The sequence below is a fragment of the Chamaea fasciata genome, unplaced genomic scaffold (assembly GCF_029207755.1).
Source record: "Chamaea fasciata isolate MVZ Bird 193981 ecotype frontalis unplaced genomic scaffold, bChaFas1.0.hap1 SCAF_7, whole genome shotgun sequence".
Taxonomy (NCBI): domain Eukaryota; kingdom Metazoa; phylum Chordata; class Aves; order Passeriformes; family Sylviidae; genus Chamaea; species Chamaea fasciata.
In genome coordinates, this window is record NW_027094092.1 from 22,996,319 (window position 1) to 23,018,759 (window position 22,441).

The 22,441-nt window shown below is 40.8% G+C and overlaps 1 long non-coding RNA gene across 3 annotated transcripts in view; it reads right to left on the minus strand.

Annotated features, from left to right (window-relative positions):
- LOC136291741 (uncharacterized) overlaps nt 1–20,934 on the minus strand; it is a 34,035-nt gene extending 13,101 nt beyond the window's left edge. For 2 of the 3 annotated variants that reach the window (XR_010721687.1, XR_010721686.1), the window contains exon 1: nt 20,821–20,934. This is a non-coding gene — a long non-coding RNA (uncharacterized lncRNA). Of the gene's footprint in view, nt 1–20,817 lie in introns of all 3 variants that reach the window. The other variant, XR_010721688.1, reaches the window with a different exon arrangement.
- Between the last annotated feature and the right edge of the window lie 1,507 nt (nt 20,935–22,441).

Genomic DNA, 22,441 nt, shown 5'->3' on the forward strand with positions numbered 1-22,441 from the left:
GAAAAAATTATTTGAAAAAAATATTTGAAAAAAAACATTTGCCATACACCTCCCAGTTGTTTTATGTGATAGACTCCTCTACAGAGGGGGAAGCCAGGCTCTATTCTACTACAGAGCATCCACCACCTCTGAATATTCATATATTACATAGCACCAATTCACCCTGGTGGTCTATGTCCGGCTTTCCAAGTGTCTCATTTAGATGTATAAGATTCTTTCCTCAAAAAACAGAGAGAGAGTTAAAATGAAATAGTGAATGAATGAATAAATAAAAAGTTCATGGCAAATTAAAGTTTCCACAGGATTTCTGAAAAATTTCCTTTTCTTGTCTACATATTGCCTGTGTGCTACTCTCAAGACAGATTTTATTGGCAGTGTATAGAAATGCACATACTGATGCATATGCTAAGGCATTTCCTATTTCAGACCTTAGATTCTATAGCAAGGTAAAAATAAAAATTCCAGAATATTTAATTCAAGTACTACCTGTGCCACAGTCAATGCACGACAACAGATGTGTCTTCTACCGTTTATGTCTCCGTTTGTCCATTAACTAATTAAGACCGAAACCAAATTACCTCTAACCAACCTTGCAAAATAGGGAAAAAATCCACTAGTGTTTCCAAGCCGAACATGATTCTCTGAGGACACAGCCTTAGCTTTTAGATGTATTTTCTTTGTGCAGTGACTATTAGGCCTATTGATTTTAGTGCACTGATTTTAGCGATTTTTAGGCTTATTCATTTTAGGCCACCACTGGCTTCTATTGTGATACCAATTCAAAGCCAATACAGCTAAAGGAGGTAAATTAAATTGAGTTCTTTTTCACCCTAAATCAATATGGCTGTTTGCTTTCAGGCAATGGAGTGACACTGGCATACCACTGCTGTTGCTTTTACTAGCCAAAAAAAGTGTCTTTTCAGAGTATCATAGTTTTAAAGTTTCTTCTAAATCTCTAGTGCATTGATGGCAATTTATATTTTCCACAGAAGGACTATTGAAAATTAACACTGGACAACCTGTGGATTTCACTCAGCTAGCTAAATGCCCCGGTAACCACTTCATCTACTTTGAGCTTTTAACATAAACAAAAATTAGATGAAACTAGGAGAAAACCTCATAGCTGTTCAACCACTGTACACATATCTTTAGAGGGTCTAAATCTAGGGCAGTATGCCTTTGTAACAGGTGGAAGCCAGAGAAAAGGTTCAGCTTGAACATTCAAAGAAACAGCAGGACAATGAACCTTCTTCTACTTCTAAACTGAGCACTTTTTTTGACGAATAAGAGACATGGAAACTTTAAAGCCCTTCTCGCTTCTTTTCAGAGCACAGCCAAACTTTGAAGTTTCCTCCAGAGAACCTATACTCAGAAAATATGATGTGGCCTGGGGTGGCAAGTCACCCTGCCTTGGCACTGTGGGATTATTCTGTGACTGCCACAACTGGTCTCTTGCTGACACAGCTCTGCTTTTCTGAGGGATTATTTAAGGCAGCCCCACAACAGTGGTAGGGACTGTTGCTGCCCCATATATAGCCCCATCCTGAGCACCAGCAAGAGGAGAAAACCTGATTGATTCTCCAAGACCCTCTTTGGAACTTCATCACACAATCCTTCTTTGCAGGGAAGCAAAAAATGTGGAGAAAAAGAGAACCCCCACACCACAGGCCTCACAGACCTTCCTGCTCACTCCTCCTCATCAAATTCCATACCAGCTACTACTAAAATTGTGACTTAACAATAAAATCATTGAACAGTTTGGGTTGGAAGGAACCTTCAAGCTCATCTCATTCCGACTCCTCTGCCATGGGCTTTGCTAATTGCTAGATGCTGTAACCTTATAACTCTGCCTCCTGATAAAAACTCCTGTGGTCTCCCAGCTGCTCTTCTCTGTGCCCATATCCTGCATCCACCTTGAGCACTGCTGAGTCCTCCCTGCCTCTCCTCCAGTCAGCCTCAACACCCCGCTCTCCAGCTGCCCATGGGATGGCAAACCTCAGCGTTGCTGACCCTGCTGGAAACTTGGTGTCAACTCTGGCTTCATCCTCTCTAAATTCCTTCTTTAAAAATCAAATAATTATATGTATTTCTTTAACTAAGTCTCCTTAGGTTGAAGGACAGCTGCAGAAGGCAATGTATTTTTAATGAAGGGTAGAAAACTGACAATCTGAAAATACAGTTACAACAAATGTGTTACTTTTTTGCCTCACAGAAACACTAATATAGTTGGTTTAACATCTATGAAATCATTGATGCACCAAATAGAAAGAATTATGCCTCAGAGAAAAGAATACTGAAAATTTGACTAATTAAATTAGTGTAGGTTTACAAATCCTCCTTTCCACACTATTTGTATGAAAGGAAGAGAAGGCAAAGACACAGAGAAACCTGCACTTTATGGAAGAGCAAATGGAATACGGAAGAGCAGAAGTCCCTAGACTGTAGTTGTCCTCAAGCCAGTTCTTCACATTTTTGTAGATAAGTATAGCCTCCTGGATTTCAGTAGAGACCACATGTACTTGCATCAGCTGCTGGTCTGGTCCCTGACTTCTGTGCTAAGCCAGATTCCCTTCACAATTGTACCAGCACAACTGTTAGCTTTATTGAAAATGCATTTTTGTAGCCGAGCATACTAGTGGTCCTACTGAATTTATTTTTCTACTGTAAGAAAAATATTTTTATTTATTCCCTCGAGTCTTTTTCCAAAGCTATTTTGTTTTCACTGTTCTTTTTTTCCCGGTTATCTAGCTAGAACATGAGGTTCCAAATGTAACTTGGCTTCACTTCATAGGTGCATGGTGAGTCTGTGGTTGTTTCCAAGGGTTTTGGAACGGAACTGAAGTGCTTTGTCCAGCTGTCACCTTTACCTGTCAGCAATCACCTGCTCACCTTTGACTATATTAAAACAACCATGTCTCAATATAAAGCTGCGTCTTATTTAAAGCACAGAAAGAAAAAATACATGAGAGAAACGCAAGTTGCTAGGCTGCTGCCTGTCCTCCTGGGCCAAGCAGAGTGCACTCCCATTTGATAGATACACAAATGCAGCTAATGGGTAGTTGGTCTTTGAATCTAAAAGCTGATCATAATTATATCTGCCACACAATATAGCTCCACAGTTATCCTCCTGCTTCATGGAAGCTCAGCCTAGTTACAAGACAGTGCAGAACTTTGATGGGGACACTTACAGGGACTGTTGATTCTAATTTATTGCCTTCCTTCTGGACTAAATAAGGGTTGGAAATTCACTTGTGTAGAAGATAGATTTGCTATTCACTATAAATAAATATTTAAGGGAGCAAAACATTTCCTTTTAACTTCTCCCATCTCCTCCCTGTGGGGCCCATGCACAGAGAGGTTTTCCCTGCAGAAGGCATGCTCCAGCAGTGAGTGGTTATGTTCTCACCGATTAACCGGATTTGCAATGGAGGAGGAGCTAAGATGGACGGCTGCTTTCCTGCCACCGTCACTCAATCATCTGGAAATCTAATTTGTATCTTATTTGGCAGGCAAGCAGCCATCTGCTCCAAGGATATGCTCCAAGGGCAGTTGCCAAATACAGAACAGGCTTTCTGCCATGGGGAAAACTAATTGCCTTTATTGGACTAATACAGGTTGAAAGCTAATGATATAGGATGCTTCACCACAAAAGAAATGAAAGTATGGGGGTTTTTAAATATAGTTTCTATTAACTTCCATAAAAGCTGAGTCTTCCAAATGAGCAACATCCATTCACATGGGTTTGTGACTCAGACTTATATGGGCCAGAGCAGCAAATGAGAAGGTTGTCAGTCCCACAGGACTATTTCTGCCCTATAAAAAGTAACATGTGTGTGCAGATGGACCCTGCTTAATCTGCAGCCATGATGCCAATGGAGATGGATTAGCTGCACACAGAACAAGCAGCTTGAAAACATCACATCCTATGAGAGCATTATGTAGTCCACATCACGTATCACATTCTTGCAGGATTTCCAGTTTCAGTCAGATCAGAGAGGAAAATTTTCTTGGCATTGCAAGGCCATTTTTTGAGATTTTTAAAGTGGATGATACTAGACATTTAAAAAGGAGAGGAAAAGTGGTGGGTGGTGGGGAAAACTTCTCTAAATTGGTCAACTCTTATTATCATATGCATTGAGCATGCAAAACTCAAGCAATTATTCTAATCAATTCTCTCAAACCCTACTTTACAATTCATCTTAGTTTTGAAAATATTCTTGGTAAGTTTGATTGGAACTGATACATTTCCAGAAATTTCTATTTGTGATGAATGGAATATTTTTTCAAGGAAACTGCAGGGAGAAGCAGGAGAAGGGAGGATATGAGGGAAGCACGATACAGGGGAAATAGCCAGTTTTAGTCACAACAAAAACAGTCCTGTCTGTTTATGTTTAGGGAAGATACCCATGAGATCACTTGCCACTGCTTTTTCTGCAAATGCTGCTTCATTCCTTACATGTCATCAGCCTTCCCTCACTGCTTTTTCCAAACACAGCAGCCACTGCCCTCATGACTCAGGAGCTGTTGAGAGATAATCAATCTAAAAATCAGGAAAACTGAAAAGATTTTCTCTGCATTTGCTCAGGTGTGACTGATGCACCTTGGAATAAGTAAGGACCAGATTACGGACTAAACTGTTTGCAAAACACCTCCTCTCTGACCATTCCTCCCAAATTAATACTGCTCAAAGACCTGGGTAGGCAATTCTAGAATCTGCCTTCTTTTACTCATCCGTGACAAGAAATACAAGTTAGTTTTTGGTACACTTGCAAAATACACAAGCAACTTATATACAGAGAAACAGATACAAAGATAAAAAGCATACCGTTCATTTCACATCTCCATTGACATTTAGCCCGAGTTTAAAAGAGGCTGGGGATGTCACTCATAACAAATTTAATCCCAGCCATTTCTGTCCAGAAAGAGCAAGACAGGGTGTGATCTTTTTCCTGTACAAGCCCTAAAACCAGCAGGTTTTCTGCATTGCTGACCTGGAGTAAGTTTGAAGCTTACAAATAAAGGAATCTTCCTATATATCTTTGCCCTAATTCCCTCAAAGATTCAGATGCACCACATGATAGAAGGGCTACTAAATCTCAGACCTCTAAATACAAGTTTTAGAAATATAAGCACATGTTCTCTTGGTATGATTCCATCCTAACACAGTCTATACTCATCAACTACCTTGGGTTCTTCACTGACAAAGGAGGATAACTAAATGTTATCTGACAACATAATGTATCTCCACATGATATTTTCATTCACTGAAATAATGAAAGGAAAGATGTGGGAAGGAAGGGGAAAGGGCAATGGGGGAAAGGAGAGAAAATCCTGAAGTGGTTAAAATCCCCATAAAACTATTTGCCAGGAGTAGGTTTGTGTAAATGGACAGAAGGGAAGAAAGAAGATTGGTGAGATATAAACCAACATGCTGTGCAATTCTAAGCATTAAAACAAAAATCATTATCACAAAAAGGATTCCTAGTCTCCATTTTAATATGCCTTTACGACATCAACAGCAGTGGCTGAGTGTGTATCCTACTCATGCCCATATCAAGCATGCAAAGACGTATGGAAGGATTCGCTTTGCTGTTACGATGACATCAAGCTGTCATCATTGGTGGTGATTTGAATATCGGCCTTTTGCAAAAGGAGTATTTCTGCTCAGAGGAGATCGAGGTAGCATAGGAAGGTCACACATAGTTTAGCAGCAGGACAAAGTTGCTGATATTAATCAGGAACATGAGACCAGGGAAGATCGAAAGGCTCTACAGGTCTAAGAAATCTTAGGGATATCAGATGGCTGTTCATACCAATAAGTCTTGGAAATGTGCATTGAGGTTGATGGGCTCTTCTCTTGTGTTGCAGGTTTTTCTCAATGGCAATGACACCAGAACCTCATTGAGTATAGTTTTGTTTTAACAAGTCACTGACAGGAAAGGGCATGCACTCCAGCCAACACAGAACAGAAGAGCTAGGAAAAGAGCCAACCAGCAGTTGTGAAGGGAGGAATAAAACAATAGTTCCAAAGACAAGAAAGCAGGGAATAGCATTCTGCAGGTAACTGTTTTTTCTGTACGCACACTTAGCAGGAAACTTATATCCACATCCACTAAATTTTTTTCAGCTGGTTTCTTCCATCGCAATGATCTTTTCCTTGTACATATTTATTATTGTTAGGTTAATTTCATCTCAAGGCCCTTTAGTGGAGGAGGACATTGCAACTAAAACATGAAGCAATTACTTTCTTAAATAACTTCCCAATGCTGCAAGTCAATGGCAAAAAGTCATGAGCAAGACTCACTTAAATGATCACTATGTTTAATTTAGGATTCTTGTTTGTAGCCCACATTTTTCTTCTTCAGGATGTCACATTGCCAACTGTTATGTCAAATAGTTTACATTTAAAAAAAAAAAAGAAAAAAGAAAAACACAAAACAAAAACCATACAAGATTATTAAACACTTCCACAATTCAATTAAAAATGTAAAGATCACTGCCAAAATGGTGTGAAAAAGTAACACTAAAATTTATGTGAACTTCTACTGTTCATGATAAACAGAAAAAATCCCAAATCTAAAACTTTGGATTCTCATTCTTTTATTTTATTCTTGGTAATCTGCCTTCTATTATTCATCTTCACAAGGCTCTTTATCCCACTTTTTCTAGATTTTAGCCTATAAATGAATTAATTTGTGTTACATATGTGTTCTGTTTAAACAAAGGAATAAAAAGACGCCAAGGTAACAATAAGCATTTCATGCACACTTACTGCTGTTTTTCTTATCTGCTCAGGTCCTTTGGTGGGGACTAAAGTGTGGGATGCATTTCCTATTCTTGTTTTCCCTTGTTGTACTACATGGACTTAAACCCTAAAACCTCAGGGCACTTTACTCTCTTTGCCACGGCTCTGCAAGGCTCAATGGATGGTTCTTGAAAAACTCAGTGTAGGATCAGGGATCAAATTATAAATCCCTTTGGGTAACTATCTGGAAGTGTCTGTGAAATGCCATATGTCTTCTGTAGCACTCATGATAAAAATAAAACCACTGCTCAGAGGAGGAAAGGCAAGTATCAGCTATCTCTCTGAAGCAGCTGAAATCTCAGTCTCAAAAAAGGTTAAGTAAGGATACAGGTTTAAAAAAAAGCAACAAACAACAGTAAATGTCACAGCGGTATTTCCTGGAAGAGTCATGTAAATGTTATTTATTGTGCCAGATACATTTCCAAAGCAGATGTCTTCCACAATCTATTTCGCTCAGCTACATCAAATCGAAATAGTCGCAGTTTCAGCCTTTGAGGCAGTATTTGCCATTCACAGGTCTCTGTAAGGCCAGTTCATCTCACCACAAGAAGGGCAATTCACCTTGTTCCTCTGTGCTGCCCTTCAGCCTTCACTGGGCTATACTTACCGCAACTATTGCAGATAGGGGCTGTTTGGGGTGTTTGTATGGGTCATCCTGATCTACAACTGACCTAGGCACAGACTTCTCTAAAATTTTTGTCACCCTAGACTCTTCAATCAGAGGTACTTAAGGCTTGCTCTACTTTTTCCTTCAGTATTTCCATCTCTGCTTTGCTTGTAGGAAAGCTTTGGAGAGTTTGGGGTTTGGTTCAGGCCAAAAATCTTTGGCATTGTATTTGGGTTTATGTGGCAAGGTTTTAGAAATGGGTGGCTAAAGGGGTGGCCTCTGTGAGAAGCTGCCAGAAACTTTCCTGTCAAACAGAGCCAACACCAGCTGGCTCCAAGGGGGACCTGCTTCTGCCCAGGGTCAAACCCATAAGTGACAGACGCAGCACCTCTGGGATAAAGTATTTGAGGGAAAAAAAAAACCATAGTGCAGAACCAAATTGCAACCAGAGAGGAGAGAAGTGAGAATGTATGAGATGAACAGCCCTGTAGACCCCAAAGTTGATGAAAAAGGTGGAAGGAGCAGAGATTCCCCTGAAGGCCAAGATGCAAACCGCAGTGAAGCGGCTGTGCCCCTGCAGCCCATGGGGGTCCCCAGTGGAGCAGAGATCCACCTGCAGCCCATGGAGGAGCCCCACACTGAAGCTGGTGGATGCCCAAAGGAGCCTATGGGAAGCCTGAGCTGGAGCAGGCTTCTGGGCAGGACCTCTGAACCTCTGGGGAAAGGAGCCCATGATGGGGCAGGTTTGCTGGCAGGACTGGTGACCCCATGGAGGACTCACACTGGAGCAGTTAATGAAGAACTGCATCCCTTGGGAGGGACCCCTGAGGAGGAAGGAGTGGCAGAGAAAACATGTGATGAACCAACCATAATCCCCGTTCCCCATCCTCCTGTGCTGCTGATGGGACTAAGGTAACAAATCAGAAATAAGATTAAGAACAGGAAGAAGGGAGGGGTGGGGAAAAGGCATGTTTAATATTTGAGTTTCCTTCTCATTATTCTATTCTGATTTGACTGATAATAAATTCACATAAATTCCCCAAGCTGAGTCAGTTTTGCCTGTGACAGTAACTGCTGAGTGATCTCTCCCTGCCCTTGACTCAACCCACAAGCCTTTTGTTATATTTTCTCTCCCCTGCCCAGCTAGGCATGGGTGTGACAGAGTGGCTTTGGTGGGCACGTGGCATCCAGCCAGGGTCAACCCACCACAGACATCAAATGTAGAAATTTGTAAAAACAACATGAAAGTTCAAATAGAAGTGTTATGTATATCCGAAAAAGATGTGACAGACAACTACCAGATTAATCTCTCCTTTGTGGTTCCTTTTAGCTCCTACCACTTATCTAATTGTATTTCTAGACTTCATAGATCTTAGAAATTGACCACTTTTATGGGGCCCTGAAGTTGCTAGGTTTGAGTGACAGAGCAGGCTGAAGAATTATTCAGTAAAAAAAAACCTATTTCTTCAGGGAAATTTTCTGCAGGAACATTTTGAAAGGTACACAGATCTACAACTTTCCTTCGGTAAAGCCTAAACAAAAAAAATTTGAGCCAAAGCATGAAGACTTTGATTTTTTTCAGATAAGATCAGCTATTCCCTTTTGGATGAGTTCAACATTAATTTACATTTGTTTGAACATGCTGCCTCAGTGACAGATGACCTTAGCCATCTTAGGGTCCTTTTTCTTCTCTGCCCAGAAATCTTGCACGACATCTCCTATTCCACTTCTCTCCCAAGCAAGTACAAGATAAAAGGGAGGTGCCACAGTTACAGGGCACCCCTTTGGAGGTGCTATCTAACTACTGAGACCAAACTTTCAAGCTGAGACAGCTCAATCAGCTGAATACCAAACTCTTGATATTTTATGTTTCAAGTTGGTCCAAGAGTTAAAAAGTGAAAACAAATCCCTAAAACTAGTCTCTCATCAAGAGTGCAACTTAATTTACAAATAGTCCTGTTATAGTTATGATGAAGCTACAGGATTTCACTTGTTAGAACATGTCACTGCCCTGTATATCATTAATACATTACAGCCTCTCAACTTCTGATGTTTGCCTTCTTGTCTGAATCCCGTTGGTACATACATCTAAAACCCATTAAGCTTTGAAATTGAATTCAGACAGCACCACCAATAATAATAAGACATCCGTTTGTCCAGAGCTAAGAAGCTTCAAGATTTGTTGCATTTGAAGAACCTGAGCTGAACTGCACATCAGTCAATAATCTCTTAATTTGAATAAAGGTCCTCATGGCCAGTGTCAGCATGCAGGCAGGTGCTGTTACAGCACCAGAAAGCACCACTGCGCAGGGTCTGTAGGGTTTCCTTTACCACATTAACAGAGCTGCTTTGATTTACAAAGTTGAGAAAGAGCCAAGTAAGTCTGGTGTCCTCTATTGCACCTTCTCAAAGATTAGATCCTCGTTGTCTTTCCCCATGCCTCCCCTATTTTTTAAATACAATAGCAACCCACACACAGTGCAATGAAGTCCCAGTACAGCAAAGCATACAACCATGTCATATTAACTGTATGCAGCACTGGACACAAAGTCTCCTTCAATCTGATTAGACTCTGTTTCAGTCTTTGCCCTGCAAACGCCTCCTCTCTCTTTTTATATTTTTCTCTTCAGCTTTGCCCAAGCTTGTTAGTTTACACTACGATTTCCAAAACATAAAATATATCATTAATTTAGCTCTAGGGAAAGAATAATGGCTTCAGAGACTCAACTTCTCTGTTTAGAGTCTGAGCTACACAACTACATAACACCCACACAGGGTTTCTCACATGTGCATTGGTGCTCCTGTTGGAGACAGCAAAAGGAGAGGAGAAGAGAAAAAAAGTTGTTTCTACAAGCAGTTCAGTCCATAAGCACAGAGTGTTGGATTTGAGATGTCAGGGTTTTAAGGAGGTTTTTGTAACACGGGCACCACTGCAGCCCTAGTTGGGCTCAATTTATCCAATCAATTCACAGACACGACAGAGCTGCCACCACAAGGCAATATAGATTATGCTTAAGAGTACAGGTATGCATCATGCTAATAGAGCACATTCATTGATTTAAAATGTTGGCAGGAACAGCTCATTTCTGTTCAGGCAGAAGGGCACTGACTGCAGCGCATCATTGGTCATATTGAAATCTCAAAGAAAATTTCCCACCCACTCCCAAAACCTGGTTAATTCCCTCTAGTTCTCTCTTTCATTTTATTAATGAAATTAATTAATTTCTATTTCTTAAGTGCTAAAAGGTCTTTTTAAATTTTACAATCCTGCACATAACATGCACGGTTAGAAGCTGAATACGTGATTTTTAGATGAGTGAGAAGTGGCAACAGAATCCCTCTGAACATCTTTTCTTTCCTGACCTCCAAGTTAGCTGTCTGTTTCACATCAAGAGCTATGCTAGTACAAGGAAAGATGTGTCTCCAGTTGTCTCAAAGCTTATTCCTCACAAACATTGATCTGGCATGCTGTTAGGGAGGACTTTGGGATGTCCTTGCATGTCACTCAAGTGGTTTGTCACCCCAAGCAGGCTAAGTTAGAAGAGGTCTTCCAATACCTAAGCATTCTCAAATTCGCATCTCCATGCTGTGCCTAGCCTGTGCAAAGTGTTTAAATTGGTGATTTGTACTGAGCGTTGTATTACTCCTTCGTGCAAAAGAAATTTTTCAAATGTCTTTCAAGAAACACTTGTTTTCCAGGAACACCAAGGTATTTAATAATCAATTAAGAGAGAGAAAAATATCAAGAATAGTGTACTTTTGAGTCTGTAACTGCAACAAAGAGAGGGTTTCAGACATAGTTTTGGAAAGGCAAAATATGGCCTCGCCTTTTGATCCTCCTTGCGAGGTGAAGTGTTTAGATGATCTTATGAAGCAATGAAATTCTATAGATTTGCTGCTGACTAGCTTCACAAAACTCAAATTTGAATAAATTTGCTTGGGCTGAAGAAATTACCCTCATTTTATCACATGCTAAAGTCAAGATCCACAGTACTGAAACAAGAAGTTGAGTAGACATGGATCTACAACCCTGCTCAATTCCATCTTTCATAAGAAGTTCCCCAGAAGAAAGATTAAACTCCACTGAAGAAACATTTTCTATTGCACAGGATCTCTCCTATCATTAATAGAATAGGCTAAAAGAATATCAGAATAACCTAGTTCACACCAACTCTTGGAAAGCAGATGAAGTGAAAGCATTTTATGCTTTTGTCAAATCAATACAGACACTGTTGAGATGTTTATGCTCCTCCCTACAGTGTTTCCTGAATTGGATCATGAATACTGAAAAGATATTCACAGCTAAGCTATTATCCTCAAGAGTTTTCAGGCAGAACCATGACTAGGGCATGTAGGCAACTGAGTATGATCAGAATTAGCAGTTTCCCAGGAAAAGGTAAGAGAGAAATGTCAATGCCTGTCACAAAATAAAATCCTCCTTTTTCAACAGAGTGCATGCTTGCAGTCCCCTTAAAAATGGGGAATTTATGTTACTCCAAGGATGTGAGAGAATATAAAAGAATAATAGATGGCAGCAATTCACTTACAAAAGTAAGAGTTTTAACATGGCTTCCCTCTCTGTTGGGATTACACTGAAGCTATTTTAGAACTTCACTGTCTTAATTAGTTAATAAAGGATTACGTAGAACCACGATAAATGGCTTCAGCTCAATCACATCAATGACAGCAACTAAACATGGATAAGAGAAAACTAAATGAAGAAGGAAAATGTTCCATTTACCTAGCAAGACTCAGGCTACATTCTGTAAGAAGTGTTCTACCCAAGACTTGCAAAATTTCCTAGAAGTGGACAGAGATCTGATCTCCCAAAGAAGCATTTGGGAGTGTTTCCATATGTAGGGATCAGCTCAGACTTTCATTCGAAGGAAGGATCTGGTTGCATCTGATTCTATGTTTCTGGAAGTCAGAAGCATCACTGGGAAGTCTAACATTTATCAGAGAAAAAGTTAATCTTTATATTATTTGTATCTAGTCTGTTTTAACATCTGGGTGTGAGCAAGGTAATCGCTGTGCCGAATGAGGCAATAAGACACCTTTAAGACCATGTCCTTCATCTTCCCTTGCCACCATTTTCAGAGCTCAGACCTTATTCCTCTTGACATTGATGATGACAATTAATGCAACAGTTTCTCTAGCAGCTTAGAGCAATCTTGTTAATGAGTCTGACAGTGCCAAGGCTTGACAGGGCCTGACCACCACAACAAAGTATCCAGAACCCTGAACTAATGCACTTTTTACTTGATGGGGTTCAATACAAATTGGACACCGGAATTTGTGGATAGCATTTTACATAAGTCCATTTCTTATGCCAGCTTTAAGTAAATAATCACTTGGAAGCAGACACCAAGAATTAAACAGCAAAAGGTTCTAACCACAGAATAAAGTATTACAAGGATTCTCGCAAATTCTTGATGAGAGCCTAAGAACCACAGTGCTCCCCCTGCACAGCCTGTCAACACAAACCCAAAAACCTGTTGGAAAGAGCTGACAGTAGTAATTGCTTTTTATTTCAAATATTCATTAGAATTACTGAGTCTCTGAGCCAGGGGTTGACTGTGAGTCAAATACGCTTCAGAATATGGGAAGCAGATAATGGATATAACACTTGATGTGTTTATACCAACCAACACTAAAGATTTATTTTCTAGAAAAGAATACTACTTTTACGTGAAAGAGGCACGCGTCATAACTTCACTATGTTGAAAGCAGCAGTAACATGTTAAATTATATCTTCATCAGCATTCAATCCAATGTGAGGAAAATTTTCATTTAGTCAGCTTACACTGGAAGTCTCAAAAGAATAAAACCAAAACACATCTACACCCTATAGTGTAAGACATGAGGATGACAATTCCCTAGGCAAACTATTTTTCTTTGAATACTAAATCTGTTCCCATTAAAGTCACTGGCTGATGAAGTTCATGCCATTGTACCTACGCTCTGACCACTCATTCAATAAAGGTCCCTGGAATGGTAAGGAAAGTCTGCCTGAAGGTCTGCACAGACATCCAGGTTACTTACAGCTTTATTACAGGTAAAGTTGCAGCCAAGCTATTTCAAGATTACTTGAGCCTTCCTTTTGCCTACAATCATCAGAATCCAACTACTTGGCTTGAAGCATTTTTTCCCCTTGAGCTGAATTATTTTGGAAGTTTTCAGTCACACTGTTCCATCCATTTCTGAAAACACCACCAGTGGAACAGCTGCTTGGTTCCTATTAAAATCCAAGATGAGATACAAATGCAAATTGCTGCTTTCCTGTATCACCATGAAGAGCCTGCAAGACACATGAAGTTATCTTTCTATTGCACTGAGCATTGATAAGACCTCATTAGCAATATTTCATTTGGTGGAAGACACTTCTAGAGTAATAAAAATTAGTCAAAGAAGATGTAGGTGAGAGAAATGAAAATGGTAGAAAGCTAAAACACATCACCTGCAAGAAGCAGATTAGAGAGATAAGCACGGTACAGCCTTAAAAGGCTGAGGGAAGCCAAGTCATCAAATGTGTAAAAGGCTGCTACTAAAAGATAAACCAAACCCCACCAAAACCCCTGCAACAGTATGATCTCAATGTCCTCTTAAACCTGTTTTTCTTCTTCTATCCATTATTTCAGGATGAATATTCAAGATGAAACATTTTAAAAAAATTTTTTCATAAACACTGCAATAGCACGCTGAAGCTGCTTTGTCACCCCAGGATTTGTCACCCCAGCTTTTAAGAAAAAGTTAGACAAGCATCTCTAAGACTCATAAATACATAGTTGAGTCCACCATGAGATGCAAGCCAACTCTTTCATTTTCTTGCACTTTATTTGTCTATAAATTACAGCTACATCCCTATACAGTCAGTGTTTCTGTGAGTCAAGTTATAAGTCTTTAATTCTCTTAGGTTTTTTTAGTTTAGAACATTTACCCTTTGTTTTCTTGCAACAGACCCTGCTAAACTTTTGCTGCTACTTGTTTTTGTAGGCTCCATTTAGGTACTGAAAGGCTCCCTGCAGCCTTCTCTTCTCCAGGCGGAACAATCCCAAACCTCCCAGCCTGTCTTCGCAGGAGAGGTGTTCCAGCCTTCAGATCACCTTCCTGGTCATCCTCTAGACTCACTCCAACAGGTCCTCATCCTTCCTACACTGGAGAGTCCACAGCTGGTTGCAGCACTCCAGATGGATTCTCAAGGGCAGAGGAGAGAAGGAGAGCTGCCTCCCTTGACCTGCTGACCACTATCTGGCTTCTTTAGGTACAGCCAAGGATACAATTGGCTTTCTAGGCTATCAGTGCACACTGCCAGCTCATGCCCAGCTTTTCACCCACCAGTACCACAGAAGTCTTTCTTGGCAGGTCTACTCTCAATCCCTCCCACCCCCAGCCTGTATTGATACCAGGGCTTTCCCTGACCCAGGTTCAGCGCTGTGCACTGGGCCTCATTGAACCTCATGAGGTTCCCATGGTCCCACTTCTTGGTTTCTCGAGTTTGTCCAGGTCTGTCTGGATGGCATCCCATCCCTCAGGTGTGTCAAGTCCACCACTCAGCTTGGTGTCATCTGCATATCTGCTGAGGGTGCACTTAATCCCAGTATCTGTGTCATTGCTGAAGATATTAAGCAGTGCTGGTCCCAAGACCCACCCTTTTATCTGTACACTTTGTTTGCCTGCTGTAGCAGCTCTCCTTTTCTGTTCTCCTGCCTCTTCCCTTTGTTAGAAAGCTGCTGTGCATAGGCTGATGCAATTCCATTCTGGGGAGCCACATAAGAGAAATGCAATTAGGGATTACATTGTGAAGGACACATGCATATGGATGAATTAAGGCTGCACGGCCATGCTTCATGCTGGAAATACTTGAGACAGGCTTGGCCATGCAACCTTAACGATATTTATTATCTAGGCTCCATGTTTGAGCTACTTAACATTAATTAACTAGCTGCATGTTTCAGCCACTGTTACTATGCAGCCCGTTTACTGTTCCCGCCCTTCTCTGACTGACTGGAAAATTTCTAATTCTGGTGGAAGAGAGAGAAATTCATCTGCTTCCCAACTCCAGGATTATTTGCTTGAAGGGTAACCTGGCCTCTCCTGTGGCCTGTTCTTTACGGAGGAGCACAGACGATACCCAGAGAATTGTCTTGGCAATACTCAGTTGTTTATAGGATTTTGCAAGATTTTACACAGTGATTTCCTGTCCTCCTTCCCAGTAAAGTTATTGATTTCTTCTCCCTCCCCTTCCCCACAGAAGGATTTGAGAGAGTAATTTCTGAAAGGGCTAAGGCTAAACTTCTCCATTTTTGAGAACATGGTTTATTTAAGACAGAGATGAAACACTTGCCTCAGAAACCAGATGCAAATGAAAACAACAGTGTTTACACCTCTGACACACCGAAAGGAAGAGCTGGAACTGCAGGTTTTCGTGATGAGGAGCAGATCTAACTCTGCATTCATCTATGGAAGAATCTTTGCAAAGTCCAGCAAGCAAAAGGGACAAGTGAAAATGGGGCAGGGGCAGGGTAGAGAGAGAGAGAGAATAAGCGAAGGATCAAGGAGAGAGACGTTGTGTAGGACAGGGGGACATCAACTAGCAGAGCTGGCTAGAGCTGAAAATAGGCTGAGGGTTAAACAGTGAAGCCAGTTGTCAGCAATACTGTGACAGAAGCAAAGACAGCCACAACAGTAACAAACTCAAAACATTTTGTTGCTCCAGAGGCAGCATTACAAAGGCACCCCAACACCATTGCCAGAAATGGACTACATTACAAATGCTCATAGTTTTGTCTTAGATGGGCACCCTATAGAAGTTAAAAAACAAGGAATGATACATTTCTTTCTTGATTGGACTTCTCCCTCCAGGCAAAGCAAGACTGAACTGCAAAAGCCCCTATCACTGGTGGATTTGGGGTGAAGTGGGGGTTACAGGTAATAACAACAAAAACAGACGGGAGCACAATTATTTATTTAGCCAATACTTTGTTTTTTTCACTTCATTAAGAGCAAGGATCAATATCTTCTAAAGGTCAGAGCAGCCACTGTGCCCACCTCCCATTTCATGGTTTGCAGACCTTGTCAGCACACACAGAACAGTGACTCCCTCTGGTTCTAAAAAAACAGAGAAAGATGCTGCTAGTTAGGGAGGCAGCACACAGTTTCAAAAGCACCTATGAATATGAACTACAGAGCTCAGGGATGACCATCACCACACCTAAGGGTGTTCATAACAGGACTCCCTGTTCCAAGTATTCCACAGGCTCCAACCACCAGAGCTAAAGTTTTCCAACACAGGGCACCACTGTTAAGGTCGTAACCAAAGAGCAAACAACTGACCACCAGCCAGCAGAGAGAAATCATGCACATGGCAGTCATGCATATTTTGTGCTTTCTAGATCAAAACAAACACAAACTTTAACTGAAACTCATTTCGTCCATTAAGGAAGAGCAAAACTTAGCACACCGTTTTCAAATCCTCCTGTGGTGACACACACGCTTGCATTTCCTTTATTCCAGTAGAGGGCAAGAGTTACACAAGGAAAGTATTTGAGAAGGCAATTAGGTCTGAGTAAAGGGAAAGGTAAAAGATTTTCCAGACTCTTGTCACCTAAATGTCATTTTTAATAGCATTAAATAGAATTTTTTGCAGGTTTCTTTTAGCTCTTAGAACAACATGCAATACAACAACTAAATCTTCTCTTCATGCCTTTAAAAATATCTAATAGCATCACAGCAGTTCACTCATCGCTTTGATGATACATAATTCCCATCCCTTCAGACTGCATGCACTCATTTGTTCCACTAAGTTTACAGTGAACAGTTTGGAAAGATGATCTGATCTGACAACAATTCCATTGCACAAATTGACAGTGCTGCACTTCAGTGTGTAACAGACACACCCCTGAAAAGCTCATAGAGAAGAAAGATGCACAGGTTCCTTCAGCTTAACACTTGACAAATAGCAGTATAAATGTAGAGTGGCAATCTGCTTCTGTTTATTGGACAAATACACAGAAACACTAGGACTGAACAATTATCAGGGGATGTGGCCCTGTTTTGCCATAAAAGTGCTCGTGAAGTGCTGATCAAGCCCTTGAGCATTGCTAGATTATCTGTATGTCACTTTGGTAGAAATATCTGTGTGGCCAAAGTAATAGCAATAACAATCACACTACTCTTTGTCACAGCTCTTTTCAGTACACAGCGTTACACTGTAATGCTTTGTCACTTTGCTTTTGTCTGAAAGAGTCAAGCATTTTGATCCTGTTAAAAAACAACAACAAAAGCCAGAGTCTTTCAGGGGTAACATTAGGTTCCAATTCAGAAGTTTATACTTATCAGGTAAGTTTTAAATTTATACAGTATTTAGAGATGAGACTCATTCAACACTTATTCTTTTACATCAATGTGAGTGAAATTAAGGAAAATAGAACATAATATAAACATCATAAGAAAGCGTTGCAAGTGTAGAAAGAGATGGTGAAATCTTCTCTCACCTGATTCCTTTAAAATTAAGCTGGACAAGCCCTGAAAAGTCATTGAGTGAAGGGCAGAGGAATCCTGTAATAAAGTGTGGAAATGGGCTGACATGATCTGTCTAGACCAATCCTTTTTGTCTTTGATTGAGGGAATTCTGTGGATGTAAGCGTATTGTTGGTCCAGTAATTAACATATGAATATTTGGCTCTGACATTTTTTATCAGCTAAGTAGAAATATATGCCAGGTTGCTTCCTGCAACATTTGGCGAATGAACTCATTTTGATTAGAAGGTAATTTATTGCACACTGGAGTTCAGTGGGTGTGATCATTGAAAATGACAGATTAACAATCAACAGTTTGGGGAAATAATAGGAACAGCGACATATTTACATACAGAGATGAAGATGACATCTCTAATGTAAACCATTGCAAGCAGTTTTTCATAACTACACACATCACAGTGACTTATAAACCCAGGGGCCAACACTCTCAGCAACAGGATCGCAGAGATAGACTGCTTCCTCTAATCCCACAGGCAGCTTGCTACTCCGGTGAACTGAGTTCCCAAAATACCAAGTAAGCATTCTTCTGCTGAGAAAGGTTTAGGCTGCCTATAATACAACCGAACGCAGAGTTAAACAAGCTCATTTGGGCAGTGGTAGCTACGCAGTTATAAAAGAAAAAACTGCAAAAACAACATAAGCTGAATAAATCCTTAGGGAACTGGTCCAAGACGGCTGCAGCTGATTTAACACCAAGCATAAACATTTGTATAAGCCTAGCTTTTGAAATGCACTTACGGGCTGAGAACCTCAGTCTAGGCTGATTTTCAGAGCACCACATCAACTTAAGGAAGCTGCCAGTGGGCAAGAGATAACTTTCATAACTTTGAAAACTTTGAAAAAAAGATGTCAACAAATGAAAATCCTGCTTATGCCAGCAATTTGTTATGCTTCCAGTGAGTAATTTTGGGTTTCTCTATACTTGGGGTTCTTCTGTATAAAACATATTCCTATCTCTAACAGAATTGCTTTTAGAGGTTAACTTTGCCCAGTGAGCAGTCTGCAAGTGAAAAGCATTTTGCTGCTGTTTAAGTGCAGCTTTTGGAATTTGCTGGGAAAAAAAAAATAGACTTGCACAAATGTTGCCACAGAGCTTTACAGTTCACAAATGCACAGAACCTTGGAGGACAGCATCACCTATAAAACCACCCAGAAGACAGCAGACCATTCAAGCAATGGTTGCAGATAATGCAACTAACTGATGCTGTGGACTCATCATAAATTTAGCAGGGGACAAATGCACTTCTTATTGACCCTTGCTAAATCTTTAAACAAATGTCTTTACAATCTATTCCAACCTCCTTCAGAGAAACTCATTCCTTTCACTGTTGCACCAACTAATGTGAGTATGACCAAAGGCAAAATGTGTTCAACAAGACCAAAGGAATAGCAGTGCACAAGATAAACAAGCCTGGAATATGGCCCAGAAGCTATTAGCTAGCCTACAGGTTAGACATGAACAATTTCAGTTTATATGAACAACCTAGAGTTTAACAAAAAGCAAGTAACAGCATTTTTATTTATATTTCAGCTTTCCAAATATTTAAACAAAAATCCAAAGGCTCCAAAGACCACTTAAAAGTTTCTCCCCATTTGCCTCTATTAAGCTAAGAAAGAAACTGAAAAGTGAAACAGTTGAGATGCATTGGTACACTCAGATATAAAGTCGACAAAAATGCCTTTAAACATTGGAGAATCCTGCAAAGAGGATTCCCATGGCTGTATTTCATTTGATGGGAGCCTAAATTAAGACATAGGTGTCCAACAAGCTGTAATCAGATCCAACAGGCAGATGGATCCATGGCAGATCCATGGCAGAAGAGTCAGGCTTTTCTTTAATTCCAATAAAACTAGTCTTGACTGTCACTGGAGAAAATCTTATAAGCAGAGTTGATTTGAGTATTCTTAGCAATGTAAGCACCACTAGAGAAGATATGGCCAGGTTATTATTGCTACCAGGTGGGATGAAAAGCAGAGTTAAACATTTGAAAGGAGAAATTTTTCTTCCATTGATTTTTCATTACCTTTTTCCCCTCAGCCAAGTGTTGCTATCAGCCTCCAAATCCCCACACCTCTCCTGGCAGCAGGAAGTGGCTGCCAGGTCTAATGCTGGCATAGAGCCAACTAGGCAGCCGCACTCCCTTTTGCCTGTGCCTAAAATTAGGGGTAGGTAAAAGCAGAAGAAAAATACAGAACTGCTTTATAAGGAAATAAATCTGAAAAGGAGGTGGGAGAAGGAATAAAGACAAAAAGAAAAGAAAAAAATAGACTTGAAACCCTAAGCTTTGCCTTTTGGAGTAGTTAGGCAGTGAGTCAGGTTCACTCTCAGGCCTTGTCAAGGGCAGTATTTAATTTCCAGCTGAGCCTAAACAGAGCCAGGATTTCTGGTTCTCTTATGATTTCTTATATGCACCATTTTCATACAAAATATAAACTTCTCCTTGACCATGGTAGAAACAGTTGTCTTCAAAGAGAAGCCTTTGAATTCCAGGTCAGACGAATGCAACACGACACTGGAAATGCCCGTTTGCCAGGACTGACATACCAGGTCTGCCCAAAGAGAAATTCAATGGCTTAGTGCCTCCTGTAATGCAAAGCAGACCCAAGATAGTCACTTAAAACAGGATTATGCATCACAGCAGCTGTGCAAAACAGGCACACCACATGAGCAAATACTTGTCATCTAAAGGAGAGAAAAGAATTCAGAGCCAGCGCTCCTACTTTAGTATCACCATACAAGTGCCTGTCCCAGGAGACAGAGCACCCCGAGGCACTCACAGGATCAATAGAGAAGAAACTTTGATTAAAAGAACATGCTGACAGACACAGTATCTATCTGCAAGACTTATAAACAGTAAACAAATACCACACTTCAAATGCTGTCCAGCGCTTCCTTAAGTTACAGCTGCTGCATGATCAGGTCAGGTGCTGAACTTCCTCCTGCTAACAGAACTCAGGAACACCCATGTCTGGAACTGAAGGAGGCAGGGAAATGAACATAAGGTGCATGAGAAACAGGTGTAGACAATGTGAGGTCCCCATCAGAGGCCAGGCAAGGCAGGTTCCCATTTTCACTTGGTTTATGGGTAACTGGTCACCTGCTGGGAGAAGGGACTTTATTCTTTCCACCTGAAGGTTAACTAAAACCCTCCTCACCCCTACTCAGGTGCATTGTGCACCTTGGATCTGTCTTCTCCCTGTCTCCACAAAAGATGTGTCATGTATTTGCTTTCCTGATATTGATCTGAGAGTATTTGTGTATTTGTGTTTCCAAGGTCCCTAGAGAAGGGCTTCTTGCAATTTTTATATATATTACTTTTGGTTTTAATGATTTTTGTGGAACACATTTTCATCTGGAGCCTCTTCCTATGTTACGCTGTTCTGCTTTCTAACCAATATTTCTAAACGGAACATGTGGTGGTTTTTACTTGCCTTATGTAAATTGCATATTCCAAGTTGAGCTGAAGACAGGAAAGCAGTGCCATGAGGTCAGTGTTCTTACAGAGCACTGTAAAGATGAAAGATGAAAAAAATTCAAAGAAAAATCACGGAACTGATAGGTATTTTCAGCAAGAAAACTTTAAAAGCTGACCAAACGTAGCGGAATAAAACTGGGAACACATAGTCAGGACTGGTTTTAGGTCCTCAAGTACCAATAAGAATTGTATAAAAGTTTCTGAGGCCTCATTAAGAGTTGGCTGCTTAAATAAAAGTGGAAATGGAGATAAGGCATTTTTGGGGGGGGGGACCTGCTCTCCATGATTTTTCATGGCTTTCAAAGGGAAAGTCCCCACACTTGTAGGCAGTTTCATCTTACGAGAATATAGCCAACATCAGTGGGTTTAAAGGACGGTATAGAACCTCTGCATGGTGACTGACCTGCTCCTTTACCTGAGATTGTGGCATACATTCAGATTTCCCACTCTGGATAAACCTTTCCATTTTGGAAGAGAGGCCATCAAAATCACCTGGAGAAGGGTAACTGTTTTACACAAACTGTGCAGAGGCTGATCATCTGTGGCATCTGGGAATAGGAAGTCATACCTGTGCCCCTCAGCATGGCATTTGTTGCTGCCCTGTGGGTAGCCACCCTGTGATCTGGGATTTTTTTGAACCGCAAAGGGCATGAGCATCTCCCAGGTTCCTCACCTGGAGGAGTGTGTAAGACAGCACTCCAAGGCAGGAGCACAACCATTAAGGTAGAACAGCATAAATTATTCCCTCCATGGTTTTGAAAGTGTCCTACTCCCTTTTCAGACAGAAAATGACCATTTACAAAGCCTGCAGGACCTCAGCAGGGCCCACACTGTGCTGGAGAGCATGGTGAGCCACATTGGCTCCCCAGAGAGAAACAGAGGAATCACTGAGCCTCTGGGATGGCTCCTGCTGCTGGTTCAAGCCACGATTCCTCCCCCTCTGCGTGTCAGGCTTTGTGAGACCCGACTGAGTCCTGAACTCACCATCAGATGGAAGTCCTTACCTCTTATCAC